The sequence below is a fragment of the Saccopteryx leptura genome, chromosome 1 (assembly GCF_036850995.1).
Source record: "Saccopteryx leptura isolate mSacLep1 chromosome 1, mSacLep1_pri_phased_curated, whole genome shotgun sequence".
Classification (NCBI taxonomy): Eukaryota; Metazoa; Chordata; class Mammalia; order Chiroptera; family Emballonuridae; genus Saccopteryx; species Saccopteryx leptura.
Genome location: NC_089503.1, coordinates 319,312,530 through 319,326,712, shown reverse-complemented (window position 1 = coordinate 319,326,712; position 14,183 = coordinate 319,312,530). Strand labels below are relative to the sequence as shown.

The window sequence follows — 14,183 nt, the reverse complement described above, 5'->3', positions numbered from 1 at the left end:
TGGGATTAAAACTTAACCCCAGTGGGAGCCAGGGAGAAAGACGCTCACACTGTGGTAGCCAACACCAGGGAAGCCTTGGGTTGGCAGGCTGTGACTTCCGAGCAGCCCCTCGGGTAGAAAGGGCCAGCGGCAGCAGGTGCTGATCACGTGTAATTCGGCCCCTTTTTAAGTATATGTAAGCAATCTGGACATGTTATGTAGAATTTCCTAACGCAGATTGTGGGTTACAGTTTATTTTGTTTGAAAATGACAAGTGTGTACACTGTATAAGTATCAGTGTAATGATTAAGCATTCATTTACTCAACAATTATTGGCATACTTTGCAAGGTGAGTCCACGGACCCCTTCTGCCCAGAGCCCTTCATGGCTCTACTCCCCATCCTCCCACAGCCTCCACAACCCTCTCTTGTGTGGATAATTGAGGCAGGCACGCAGGAATTTATGACCTTTTCACACTCTCGATAATGATCATAACTCAATAGCAGAGTTTTGCTTATTCTCACTGATGGCTTCCCCCTTCCTACAATGCTGCCTCGCAAAGAACAGTGCTGGATGATCGTATGGCTCAGGGGCAGCAAACTATAGCGCAGCCCTAACCCTGCCAGCACCTGTTTTTGTGCAGCCCCTTGCCAAGACTTTTTTTCTTATTTTTAAATGCATGAGGGAAAATCTAAATAAGAACACTTATTTCATGACCTGTGAAAATTATATGAAATTTGAAGATCTGGGTGCCCATTTGCCCCAAAAGCTCCTGGCCCACAGAAACCTCCATGGAAGTAGAGAGGCCTGCAATCTGGAGACCATGTTGAGAGCAGGAGGTGGAGCAGGGCAGTAACTCACCAGAGCTGATCTCCAGAGATCAGCTACTCCTAGGGTGGAGTTGGGCAGTGACACCAGGTGAATCCAGCCATTCCCCAGTGTCTATCCCCTCATCTGAGCACCTAGCCTCATTCAGGTAACAGCCCCCTCCTAGGTATCTCCATCCATACCCTTCCTGGAATCCTCCTGCGGTGGGTGGGGCCTGGAGTGGAGGCTCCAGCACCTCCAGGACTAGCAAAGAGGAAGTGCCTTTCAGCTTCCGCTTTGAACCGGTTTTTCATTGTCACTTCGTGTGTATGTGTGAGAGGCAGGACTGCAGGCTCCTGTTGTAGATGTGCAAACTGTTGTTCTGCTCTTTTTCTGGGTGCTCATGTATGCCTTCAATGGCCCTCCTACTTCAGGGAACATAGCTACATAGGCCTTAACCGAGGTGGAGTTGGGCAGGTGGATGTAAGGGCTGGTGTCCCAGGGACCAAGGCACTCACGGTGGAGTTGCACTTAACCACCTCCCGAAAGCTTGCTCCCCTGGCAAGGATCATTTTGAGAACAATTAGATGTATATCTTGTCCAGGTTTTATATACATGTTGGCAGATTAAAAAAGAGATTTCACTATGTGTACTCTTTTCTAGTATGCTGTTTTCATTTAAAATACCTACCCCCATATGTCCAGGCCAACTGTGGCTGCACAGTACAGGTGGACACACAGCTCTAGGAAGGGGTGCCAGCTGCGTCTAGCTCTCTGTCATAGTTCTCGGAGAAGCATGACTACTCTTATGCCTTTGCAGCCCCTCTGGTTACTTCCTCAGAAAGAATTCCTAGCATTAGAAGTTTTTTAATTGAAAGTTTTATGGAGGTAATTATATATTCACATGTGATTCTAACAAGTAACACAGAAGTGCATGTTAGCTAGTTTCCCCAGAGGTAACTAACATTTTATAAAACAGTAGAAGGTCACAAGCAGGAAATTGACGCTCATACAATCCATCCCCTCATTCTAATTTCCCGCCTTTACTTGTATTTGTGATTGTATTAACTTCTGCACAGTTTTATCACCAAGTTGGTTCCTGTATCCACAGTCAGGATACTGAAAAGCACCAATGATGATGGCTCATGTTGCCCTTTTATAACCACACCCACCTCCCAAATGTCTCCTACTGGACGCTAATCCCTGACAACCGCTAATCTGCCCTTCATCCCTAAAATGTTGTAATTTTACTTCTCTACAAGTGGAATCACATAGTAAATAGCCTTGGGGAGTAGCTATTTTGTCCAGCATAACTCCCTGGAGTTTCCTTTAAATTGTTGCATGCATCAATAATGTGTTCCTTTGTATTGTTAGTAGTAGTCCACAGTATGGGTGGACCGATTTGTTTAACCACTCACGCATTGAAGAACATCTGGGTTCATTCCAGCTTTATTCTACTACCAAAAAGACATTAGAAACAGGTGTGTATAGGCTGTGGTGTAAAGAGAAATCTTCATTTCTCTGGGATATGTACCCAGAGCGCAACTACTGGGTCATACCGTTGTACTTGCACGTTTAGTTTTTGAAGAAACTGCCAAGCTGATTTCCAGAGCAGCAGAACCATTTCACATCTGCACTAGCAACGGGGAGTGATCAGGTGTCTCCACATTGTCACCAGCAGTTGTGGTCACAACTTTTTGTTTTCATCCATTAGGTGTGATAGCTCATTGTGCTTTTAGTTTACATTTCCCTAGGGTAATGATGTCACACCTCTTTGCTTCTAACTGATTAGACAACGCCCACCCACATTATGGAGGGCACTCTGCTTTACTCAAAGCCCATTGATTTTTACTGTAAACTGCATCCTGAAACAACCTCACAGACACATCCCCAATGATGTTGACCAAATATCTGGGCACTGTGACCCAGCCAAGTTGACTTATAACATTAATCATCATAACCTCATTACTTTTTTGATGTCTGTAGGGTGTGGAGCAATATCTCCTGTTTCATTCTTTTTATTTGTCATTTGTCTTCTCTCTTTTTTCTTGTCAGTCTTGCCTGAGGTTTGTCGATTTTATTGTGTTTTTTTTTCTGAGAATCCAGCTCTTCATTTCACTGATTTTTTTGTTCCCAATTTTATTGATTTCTACACTTATTTATATTATTTCCTTCCTTGTGCTTGCTTTGCTCTTTTTTTTTTTTCAAGGTTCTTAAGTTGGGAGCTTAGATTATTGATTTGAGACTTCCTCTTTTCTTGGCTGTGTATTTAGTGCTCTAAATTAGATTTCCCTCTCAGCCCTGCTTTAGTTGTGTCCCAGAAATTTGGATGTATTGCCTTTTCCTTTTTATTCAGTTCAATATTTTAAAAATGCCCTTGAGCCTTCCTCTTTGAGTCATGAATTATTTAGAAGTGTGTTGTTTAGTATTCAAGTCAGGGGTCCCCAAACTTTTTACACAGGGGGCCAGTTCACTGTCCCTCAGACTGTTGGAGGGCCGGACTATAAAAAAAACTATGAACAAATCTCTATGCACACTGCGCATATCTTATTTTAACGTAAAAAAACAAAAACAAAACGGGAATAAATATAAATACAATATTTAAAATAAAGAACAAGTAAATTTAAAACAACAAACTGACCAGTATTTCAATGGGAACTATGCTCCTCTCACTGACCACCAATGAAAGAGGTGCCCCTTCCGGAAGTGCGGCGGGGTTGGATAAATGGCCTCAGGGGGCCGCATGCAGCTGTGGGCCGTAGTTTGGGGACCCCTGATCCAAGTACTTGGAGATTTTCCTGTGGTCTTTCTGCTTTTGATATCTTGTTTGATTCCGTTATGATCAGGAGAACACATTCATTATGATTTAAATATTTTTAAATGTTTTGAGGTTTGCTTTGTGAGCCAAGACATGGTCTATCCTGATTAATGTTCCATGGCTGTTTGAAAAATATGTGTATTCTGCTATTGTTGGGTGGAGTGTTTATTTTATTTTAAACTTTATTTTATTTATTCATTTTAGAGAGGGGAGAGAGAGAGAGAGAGAGAGAGAGAGAAAGGCGGGAGGAGCAAGAAGCATTAACTCTCAAATGTGCCTTGACCAGACAAGTGCAGGGTTTTGAACCGGCGACCTCAGAGTTCCAGGTCGACGCTTTATCCACTGCACCATCACAGGTCAGGCCGGGTGGAGTGTTTTATAAATATTGTTTAGATCTTGTCAGATGTTGGTAGTATTGAGATTTTCTGTATCTTTATTGACTTTCTGTCTAGTAGGTCTATCAGTCGTTAAAGGGGGGTGTGAAAGTCCTCAACTATAATGTTACATTTGCCTGTATCTCCTTTCAGCTCTTATTATTTTTTGATTTATGTATTTTAAAACTATGTTGTTTGATGTTTACACATTTAGGATCATTATGTCTTTCAGAAGGATTGCTCATTTTATCATTATGTAATGTTCCTCTTTGTTCCCAGTAATTTTCTTTGCTCTGAAGTCACTTTACCTAATTTTAATACAAGATTAATAACATTATAACATATAATGTACATTATTTAACAAATAATAAACTATGGCCACACCTACATTTTTTACAAATGTTTGCATGTATTATATATTTTTCATTCTTTTATTTTTAACCTACCTGTGTCATTATGATGAAGTGAGTTTCCTCTAGACAGCATGTAGTTGGGTTGAGTTTTTTTTAATACACTCTGACAATCTGTGTGTTTCAATCAGTGTATTTAAACCATTTACATTAAAATTTTTGATATATTAGGACATAAGTCTGCCACTTTACTATTTGTTTTCTGTTTATTCCCTTTCTCATTCCTCTCTTTTTGTTATGGGGGGGGGGAGAGAAGCATCAACTTGTTGTTCCACTTAGTTGCGCATGCATTGATTGCTTCTCGTAGGTGCCCCGACTGGGCCTAGAACTGGTGACGTGGGGGTTGAACCACTGACCTTGGTGCTCCAGGCTGATGCTCTATCCATGGCACTGCTGTGCCACCGTGTCACTGTGCCACTGGCAAGGTCCCTTTCTTTCTCTCTCTCTTTTTTTTTTTTTTTGCCTTCCTATGGGTTACTTGAATATTGCTTAGAATTCCATTTTGATTTTGAGTGTAACATTTTGTATAGTTTTCTCAGAGGTTCTCTGGGTATTGCAGAATCCATATATGTTATCAAAGTCTACAGATACCATTTGAGTATCTGTAAGCACAGTGTAAAAACCTTACTTCCACTTAGCTACCTTTACTATCCTCATTTTAAAAAATGTGACTAGCCTGACCTGTGGTGGCGCAGTGGATAAAGCATCGACCTGGAATGCTGAGGTCGTCGATTCAAAACCCTGGGCTTGCCTGGTCAAGGCACATATGGGAGTTGATGCTTCCTGCTCCTCCTTCCCTTCTCTCTCTCTCTCTCTTCTCTAAAAAATGAATAAATAAAAATAATTTATTTTTTATTTTATTTTTTTTGTATTTTTCTGAAGTTGGAAACAGGGAGGCAGTCAGATAGACTCCCGCATGCGCCCGACCGGGATCCACCCGGCATGCCCACCAGGGGCGATGCTCTGCGCATCTGGGGCATTGCTCTGTTGCAACCAGAGCCATTCTAGCGCCTGAGGCAGAGGCTATAGAGCCATCCTCAGCGCCTGGGCCAACTTTGCTCCAATGGAGCCTTGGCTGCATGAGGGGAAGAGAGAGACAGAGAGGAAGGAGAGGGGGAGGAGTGGAGAAGCAGATGAGCGCTTCTCCTGTGTGCCCTGGCCGGGAATCAAACCCGGGACTCCTGCATGCCAGGCTGACGCTCTACCACTGAGCCAACCAGCCAGGGCCAATAAAAATAATTTAAAAAATAAAAATAAAAAATGTGACTAAAGTGTTTTCTACTTATACATTTAGTGCCATATCAAATAATTACAAGTTTTGCTTCAACAACTTGATATTATTTAAGAAACTCGTGATAAAAAAGGATAATCTGTTTACTCCTATTTTATCTATTCTGTTGTTTTTTTGCTCCTTTCTGAAGCTCTAAGACTTCTGTTATAATTTATTTATCATTTGGAGTACTTCCTTTAGCTATGCTATACGGGTAGTTCTGCTAGTGATAAATTAGTTCTCTTTGTATGAAGATGTTTTTGTTTCCCCCCTCATTCCCGAAGCATATTTTCACTAGACATAGAATTCATGGTTGACAGTTCTTTCCTTTCAGCACTTGAAAAATTTGCCACTTCCTTCTGGCCTCTGTGTTTTCTGATGAAAAATCCACTGTTATTCCAGTTGTTCTTCTCTCTCTCTTGTTTCCCCCCAGTTCTTCTCATATAGGCAATGTGTTGATTCTCTCTGTCCATTTTCAATATATATATTTTTTGTAACTAGTTTTTAGAAGTTTAATTGTCATGTGCATGTCATAGATTTCTTTGGTTTTATCTTGTTTGGGATTTGCTCAGTCTCTTGAATCGGTGGGTATTATAGCTTTTGCTAAATTTGGAAAGTTTCTGCCATTAGTTCTTCAAATATTTTTTTCAGCCTCACACCCTTCTTCTCTCCTTCTGGGCTCCAACAGTAAAAATGTAAATTTTCTCTTTTATAGTCCCAACAGTTCCCTGAAGCTTTGTGATTTTTCTCAGTATATTTTCTCTCTGGTATTCTGATTATGTAAATCCTATTGTTCTATCTTATTGTTTGTAGAATCTTTCTGCTATCATATCAGATATGCTATGGAGCCTGTTGAGTATTTTTTTAAATTTTGGTTTATTGTATTTTTTAGCTCTATAATTTTCGTTTGTTTTATTAATAAGTTGTTTCTTTGCTAGGATTTTCTGGTTTATAACTTCTTTCAAGATAATTTGTAATTGCTTGTTGAAGCATTTTATCTGTCAGGTAATTCCAGCATCTGATTCGTTTCAGTGTTGGTATCTATTGATTATTTTTTCTTATTCAGGTTATGAATTTCCTGGTTCTTGATATAACAGTACTTTTAAAAAATCGTAATCTAAACAGTTTGAATAGTACGTCAGGAGATGTGAATCCCATTTAAACCTTCCATTTTATCAGGCAGTCATGCTGGTTAGGGGTAGCACATCCTGGCCTGCTTTTGTGGGTTGTGGCTGCAATGATAATTTAGTTTTCAGGGACTTTGCATTTCTATTCTGGTCTATTTTGTTCATCTGGTACCACAACAGCTTCCACTTAATTCTGCTGGTGCTGTCTGTAGGGACAGAGGTGATTGTCCAGGCTGCCCAGGCTAGTTGGTGGCCACTGGGAAAGGATGGACCCATAGATGGAGAACTTATCCTGAGACCTGGTACAAGCAGGGTTCCTGCTCAATATCTGCCAGTTCCCCTGTGGGAGGGTAGTTGGGCTCCCTCACATCTGCTGGTGTGAGGGTGGGCGGGGAGACACTGGGCCTGGGCTGCCTTCTACTCCTGGGTGGGGAATGGGAGACTCCAAGCTACTATCTTTTTCCCCAACCCTAGGTCCCTGGTTAGCCTACCTTCCTTTTTCCACCATTCAGAGGTCTATACTTGTCTTCTGTATTATTTCCCAGTTTTAAAAATTGTATTTAGTTGGAGGAGCAGGGAGAGATGTGTTCAAATTATCTACTCCTGAACTAGAAGTCTCTGATATTATTTAAAATTTTTATTTATGTAATTATTTAATGTGTTTTAAAAACAGCGTTATTGAGATATTATTCACATACCATCTACTTTACCCATTTAAAATATACAATTTAGTGGTTTTAATGTATACACAGGGTTGTGAAACCTTTGGCAGTCAATATGAGAACATTTTCATCATCCCCAAAGAAACCTTGTACCAATTAGCAGTCACTCCCCACTTGCCCCTTACCTGAGGCCCTCATAACCACTAATCTGTTTTCTGTCTCTATAGATTTGCCTGTTATGGACATTTCATATCAATAAAATCACACAACATGTGGCCTTTTGGGGGTTTTCACTTAGCATTATGTTTTCAGTATTCATCCATGTTGTAGCACATTTCAGTACTTCATTTCTTTTTCTTTTTTTAAAGAAAGTGTGATTCTTTTTTTTCCTTTTTTTAATTTTTTTAAATTTATTTATTCATTTTAGAGAGGAGAGGGAGAGAAAGAGAGAGAGAGAGAGAGAGGAGAGGGGGAGGAGCTGGAAGCATCAACTCCCATATGTGCCTTGACCAGGCAAGCCCAGGGTTTCGAACCAGCGACCTCAGCATTTCCAGGTCGACGCTTTATCCACTGCGCCACCACAGGCCAGGCCTTCATTTCTTTTCATTGCCAAATAATATTCCATTTATGGATAGACCACGTTTTACCTGTCCATTTACAAGTTGATGGACATTTGGTTTGTTTTCACTTTTTGGCTACTATGAATATGAGTGCTATGAATCTTTTTTTTTTTTTTTTTTTAAGTTACAGGAGGGGAGATAGTGAGACAGATTCCCTTATGTACCCCGACTGGGATCTACTCTGCAACCCCTGTCTGAAGCTGATGCTAGAATCAAACGAGCTGTTTTTATTTATTTATTTTTTAATTAATTAATTAATTCATTCATTCATTTTTAGAGGGGAGAGAGACAGAGAGGGAGAGAGAGGAGAGAGAGACAGAGAGAGAGAAGGGGGGGAGGAGCTGGAAGCATCAACTCCCATATGTGCCTTGACCAGGCAAGCCCAGGGTTTTGAACTGGCGACCTCAGCATTTCCAGGTCGACGCTTTATCCACTGCGCCACCACAGGTCAGGCAAACGAGCTATTTTTAGTGGCTGAGGCTGATGCTTGGACCAGTGAGCTATCCTTAGCACTTAGGGTGGACACTTGAACCAATTGAGCCACTGGCTGCGGGAGAGGAAGAGGGAGAGAAAGGGGAGAGGGAGGAAGAGAGAAGCAGATGGTCTTTTCTCCTGCATGTCCTGACCAGGAGTTGAACCCAGGATGTTCATATACCAGGCCAACGCTCTATCCACTGAACCAACCAGCCAGGGCCTGTTATGAATCTTTACATATAAGTTTGTGTGGGCAGGTTTTTTCACTTCTCTTGGGTCTATGCCTGGGAGTGGAATTGCTGGGTCACATGGTAACCCTGTTGAGGAACTTCCCAACTGCTTTCCAAAGCAGCTGCCCCATTTTACATTCCCACTGGCAATGCAAGAGAGTTCCAATTTCTCCACATCCTTACCAATACTTGCTATATCTTTTTGATTCTAGCTGCCCTTGTGGGTGTGAAGTGGTATCTCACTGTAGTTTTGACTTGCATTTCTCTGATGGCTAATGATGCTGAACATCTTTTCATGTGCCTATTGGACATTTTATATATTCTTTGAAGAAATATCTACTCAAGTTCTTTACCTGTTTTTTTTTTTTTTTTTGGATTTTCATTCCAGGTATCATTTTTCTTCTGCTTGAAGAACATTCTTTTTTTTTTTTTTTACACAGGGACAGAGAGAGAGAGAGACAGATAGAGGAATAGATAGGGACAGACAGACAGGAACGGAGAGAGATGAGAAGCATCAATCATCAGTTTTATTGTTGCGACACTGTAGTTGTTCATTGATTGCTTTCTCATATGTGCCATGACTGCGGGCCTTCAGCAGACTGAGTAATCCCCCGCTCGAGCCAGTGACCAAGCTGGTGAGCTTTTTGCTCAAGCCAGATGAGCCCGCGCTAAAGCTGGCAACCCTGGGGTCTCGAACCTGGGTCCTTCCGCATCCCAGTCCGACGCTCTATCCACTGCGCCACCGCCTGGTCAGGCTCTTTACCTGTTTTTTAAGCTGATTGTTTATTTTGGTTGCTGAGTTGAGGACTTTGGCTATTATTCTGTGAGAGATGGGGTGCCACTGGAAGTTTGTAAGCACAGGTATGGCAGTATCACTTGGGATGCTGTGTATAGAAAAAATATAGATGTGCCTGGTGAAGCACAGACTAGTCAGAATACTGAGATAACCCTGGTGACAGAGTGTAGTGACTGACCGCGAGGTAATAACAGAAGAGGCGGTGATGTGGGCTGGTTCTGGACACATTTTGAAACAGGAGCCCACAGGATTTGCTGATGGATCAGATGGGAGCAGGGAGACACTGCCTTTCATTTAGGAAGCAGGGAGTCATCAATTACAGAGAAGGTATAATTGCCATAACAAAGAACCATAAACTGGATGGTTTAAAAAATAGAAAATTTTTTGTCTCATGGCTGGAAGTCTGAGATCTGGGATTCTGCAGGCTGCATTCCCTTTAAAACCTGTAGGGGAGGGCCCTGGCTGGTTTGCTCAGTGGTAGAGCGTCGGCCTGGCGTGCAGGAGTCCTGGGTTCGATTCCCGGCCGGGGCACACAGAAGAAGCACCCATCTGCTTCTCCACTCCTCCCCCTCTCCTTCCTCTCTGTCTCTCTCTTCCCCTCCCGCAGCTGAGGCTCCATTGGAGCAAAGATGGCCCGGGCACTGAGGATAGCTCTGTGGCCTCTGCCTTAGGCGCTAGAATGGCTCTGGATGCAACAGAGCAATGCCCCAGAGGGGCAGAGCATCGCCCCCTGGTGGGCATGCCGGGTGGATCCTGGTCGGGCGCATGCGGGAGTCTGACTGCCTCCCCGTTTCCAGCTTTGAAAACATGAAAAAACAAACAAACAAACAAAAAACCTGTAGGGGAGGGTCTTCCTGCCTCTCCTAGCTCCTGGTAGCTGCAAGGAGCTCTCCAAGCTCCTTGGCTTGTAGCTGCATCCTCTCAATCTCTGCCTCTGGTGTTACATGTCCTTCTGCCTCTGTCTGTATCCAAATCTCCTTCTTCTTATAAGAACAGAAGTCACTGGATTAGGGTTCACTTTAATGACCTCATCTTAATTTGATCATCTATAAAGTCTTTGTTTCCAAATGAAGTCACATTTACAGGTTCCAAGGGTTAGGATGTCCACATTCTTTTGTAGGGGACACAGTTCAACCCTAACAGTTGTTGAAGACAAGGAGAAGTTTGGAGATGAAGATACTCAGTATCAGGCATGTTGAGATGCCTGTAGACATCCCAGAGGAGATCCTTAGGAGGCAAGTAGATATAGGAGCTGTCAAATAATAATTTTCAAAAAGTTAAAAAAGTATAGCTCTAAAGTAAGGCTGTGTCAAAGATTTATTTAAACCATTTATAAGGAAACCATGGTGGTGAGGATGCTTCAAAATATTGGGGAGAGAGGAAAGTATTTGTAAGCAGATGAAAATAGTTTGCTTAAGTTAACTTGCTAATTTAGATTAAAAACAGGTCAATGTTGGCCCTGGCTGGTGTCTCAGTGGATAAAGCATTGAACTGGTGCACCAGAGGTTGCAGATTTTACCCCCTGGTCAGGGCACATATAAGAAGCGATCAATGAGTACATAACTAAATGGAACAAATAAGTGAAATGAGTTGATTCTTTTCTCTTTCTCTCTCTTCACCCCTCCCTTCCTCTTTCTCTCAACTCAATTAAAAAAATAAAAAAGAACCAAACAAACAGGTCAGTGTTCTATAGGGCCATAAAACTACAATCTCTTCTAACTGTAATTTTTTTCTACAGACAGAAATAATTTCTATCGTATTACTACTAGGCAGAATTTATTTGCATTCCTTTCAGACAAGAATTGTTTCTACATTATTTTCCACAAGTCTTCTCTCCCTGAGTTGTAAAAAGCCACAATCAATAGTAAGTAACAAAAACAGCACACCCAGAAAATCAGAAAATTCCCTTGGTAGGTCTGCTACAATACTTAACCTTCCACCCAAAGGACCCACTGTCATTCCTCTGTCTTTTTAGAAGTTTTGGAAAATTTTTATTAGCATCGCCCTTCCTACCCCTACCCTTCATGATGATAATCTCCAAAGGTTATTCTTAAGCAGAGAAAGCTAGTCTTACTGTGTTTGGAACTGATTCATCCACACAGGTGCTGTGAGAAGTAGTAATTAACACATATGAGCCTCCTGGTTAAGCCAGCACATCTAAGCCGTATGGCATTACCCAATGACAGAGTCTGGAAATTCAACTTCTGTTTGGAGATGTCATCATAAGGAAGGTAGGATTGGGCCTTTATTATGCCTGATATTTACATTTTTTTATTGGCTTTTCTCTTTAGGTCACAAAACTGAACCAAACTAATCTCCCTCAGGTTTACCTGCTGTGCCTGTGAATGTAGGTACATTTCTGTCTTCTTAAGTATTGTAATGTCTGCCACAGCTCCTGTTTTCCTTACTAGTTGTAAGATTGAGAGCTGACTAGTTTGGTTCTGAGGGCTGTGTGGGCATTGGTTCAACATAGATGCTACAACCCTTGTTCCGCAGTTGGGTGGGGTAAATGGAATCACATGAGATGTATTCTCAAATATGGCACAATGTAAGGCTTTGGTTGCACAATCGATTTTTCTAATTATATCCTGGTAAAAAGGAGGACTGGTTATTGAAACTATGCAAATAACTAGATTTATCTTAAAAGTGAAGAGTCGGTAAAAACTTTTTCTTGAATTCTGAAGTGAGAAAATGTCATTTAAGAAATGTCTCACTTGTTTGTGAAAATGCAGTCTATTAAATTAAAGGTTAGAGGTAGATCAAGAAGAAAGAAAAAGAATTTTACAAAAATAAAAATAAAAAGTGATACAGGTCCTACCTGGTTCTCTTGGAACTCTTGCTCTTGGGAACCTGACAACCATCCCATGAGGAAATCACCAAGGCACACAGTTCATAGCATGAACCAGCTTAGCAGCCACATGAGTGTACCATCTTGGACACAGCCCCTCCAATGCCTAGTGGAGTTGCCCCAGCCGGCACAGCATAGAGTAGACCAGATGTGACTGCTGAACAGATGTAGTAGATCAATGAGCAAAGGTAACGATTGTTGTTTTGAGGTATGAAGTTTTGGGGGTGGTTTGCTATGCAGTGATAACTGATACACATGTCTAACTTCATTGGGTAATACCATATTACATATTTACCAAGATAATTGCACCACTTGACATTCTAGACAGTAGGGATCACCCTCTTGCTATCACTGGGTATTGCTAGACTTTAGTGTTTGTGCTCATTTGGTGTGGTTTAAGTTTGCATTTCTAAAATTACTAGTGAAGTTATTGGCCCTTTCTATGTTCTTTTCTGTAAGGAGCTTGATATGGGTTTTGCCCATCATTCTATTGCCTTATCTTTTTCTAATGGATTTGAAAGGGTTCTTTATATATTTTGGTTACTAATCATTTGCAGGGTAAACTTGTAGATGTCTTCTAGTTTTAGTCTTTTGTTATTCCTTCTTTTTATGGTCTTTTGAGGAGTAAAAGTTGTATGGTACATGCTTTCCATTCTTTTATTTTCAATATGACATTTTTAGGTATATTTCTTATAAACACTATTTAGTGATATTTTTATTCCAATAAAGACTGAGAGTGCTTGCTTTGGCAGCACATATACTAAAATTGGAACGATATAGAGAAGATTAGCATGGCCCCTGCACAAGGGCGACACACAAATTCGTGAAGCGTTCCATATTTAAAAAAAATAGTCTCAGTCTTTCAATAGATAACTTTAATTCAGGGGTCCCCAAACTTTTATACAGGGGGCCAGTTCACTGTCCCTCAGACCGTTGGAGGGCCGGACTATAAAAAAAACTATGAACAAATCCCTATGCACACTGCACATATCTTATTTTAAAGTAAAAAAACAAAACGGGAACAAATACAATATTTAAAATAAAGAACAAGTAAATTTAAATCAACAAACTGACCAGTATTTCAATGGGAACTATGCTCCTCTCACTGACCACCAATGAAAGAGGTGCCCCTTCCGGAAGTGCGGCGGGGGCTGGATAAATGGCCTCAGGGGGCCGCATGCGGCCCACAGGCCGTAGTTTGGGACCCCTGCTTTAATTCAAACATGTCTGATTACTCAAACATTTGTATTTATTCCTATCATTTATTATGTTCCTTATTTACCACACACTTATCTTTTCCTCTTTTCTGCGTTTTGTTGGCACTGTCAATTTTTCATTTCAGTTTCCCCTCATCAGTACTGAAGTTTGTAAATCCTGTTTCCATTTTTTTTAGTGAAAACTTGGATATTTTAACCTTTTTCTGTCCATTCTAAAATCCTATGACAATATAAAAACTTACATACACTTTTATTTCCTGTTGCCCTCTTCTCATATCATAGCCACATTCGGTTCATCTGGGATTTTCTCTCAAGTTGTTATTTGGTTTTCTTTTTAACAGTCCAGACTGTTTTCTTTGCTGGCATCCATGTTTTACTCTCAGATTCACTTTTCATTTTGCTAGAACAGCAGTTCTCAACCTGTGGGTTGCAACCCCGGCGGGGGTTGAACGACCAAAACACAGGGGTCGCATCGTGGCTTTAGGCGATCCCTGTGTTTTGGTCTTTCGACCCCCGCCGGGTCGCGACCCACAGGTTGAGAACTGCTGTGCT

At 41.3% G+C, this 14,183-nt stretch overlaps 1 non-coding gene across 1 annotated transcript; it reads left to right on the top strand.

Moving 5' to 3' along the window:
• The first annotated feature begins 13,150 nt into the window (after window positions 1-13,150).
• On the top strand, window positions 13,151-13,257 carry LOC136390220 (U6 spliceosomal RNA). Its single transcript, XR_010748653.1, has one exon. It is a non-coding gene; the product is annotated as a U6 spliceosomal RNA (small nuclear RNA).
• Window positions 13,258-14,183: the final 926 nt, after the last annotated feature.